Raw genomic sequence first — 1113 nt, 5'->3', positions numbered from 1 at the left:
ACCGTCTGTCAAGTCCTGGGATGTACAGAACTTCCACCATCTTGATGCGCTTGCTATCCATGCCGGTCAACTTGACCGTTCCTCTGCCTGCGACCTGCAACTTCTTCTCATCTGCAATTGTTACCTCGATGTCCGAGACCATTCCCTCATAGTCGAACGGATCTTCACGGTACGGTGTCATGTGTGAGGTCGCACCGCTATCGATTAGCCATCCAGCGAACCGTTCTTCGCCCACAGCAAATACCGCGTCGTCCTCAGCACCGTTGCTCCCTCCCGAACAGTCCCGCTTCATGTGACCAGCTCGATTACACTTGAAACACTTGCCCTTGAAGCTACCACCGTTCTTCCTTGGATTGTTCCCCTTTCGACCGTTACTTCGGCCGCCCTTGAACCGTCCACCGCTACCGCTCACAGGAAACGCTTTCTCCGTCGTCTCCTTCTTTTGCAACCGTTCGTGCTCCTTCAACAACTTCTCCTTGACCTCAATGAGCGTGATATCCTTAGCGTTCTCCATAATAGCCGCAATCAGCTCATACTCCGTCGGAAGGCTGCTCAGCAGTACAACTAGCTGTCTTGAGTCGTCGACCGGCTCTCCTAGTGTCTGGAGACCAGCAACAAGTTCGTCGAAAGCGTCCAAATGCTTGGACATGGTCGAACCGATCTCCATCTAGAACTCATGGAGACGGCGTGTCATTTCGACTCGGTTGTGCAGAGTGGTACGGTAGTAAAACTCATGCAGAGTGTTCCAGGCGTGCATAGCAGTCGTCGCAGACCGTATCTTCGTCTGGAGTTGCAGCTCGACGCCTTGGGCGATGATTCCCAGTGCCTTAGCGTCGTTGATGAGCCACGCTTCAGTCACCTCCGCTTCCTTCTTGACGACTTGGACGTGCGCCAGCAACCCCTTGCGGCGCCAACGTCATGCGCCCTATTAAACTCCCAGGTGGGAAGTAGGTTCCCACTACCCCAGGAGGAACTTTCGGCTCCGCTTGGGACGGTCATTGGAAGAATTAAGGGTGTTAGAGCCGTGCTTGGGTAGGGGTTCTTTGTATGCGGGCTGGTTAACCTGGTTGGTTTTGGTGGGGAAAAACCCGTAAAGTGAAATAAAGAATTGAA

The sequence above is a fragment of the Phytophthora infestans genome, genomic scaffold, assembly GCF_000142945.1.
Source record: "Phytophthora infestans T30-4 supercont1.5 genomic scaffold, whole genome shotgun sequence".
Lineage (NCBI taxonomy): Eukaryota > Oomycota > Peronosporomycetes > Peronosporales > Peronosporaceae > Phytophthora > Phytophthora infestans.
The sequence above is the reverse complement of the archived record's forward strand: the minus strand, read 5'-3'. Positions refer to the sequence as shown.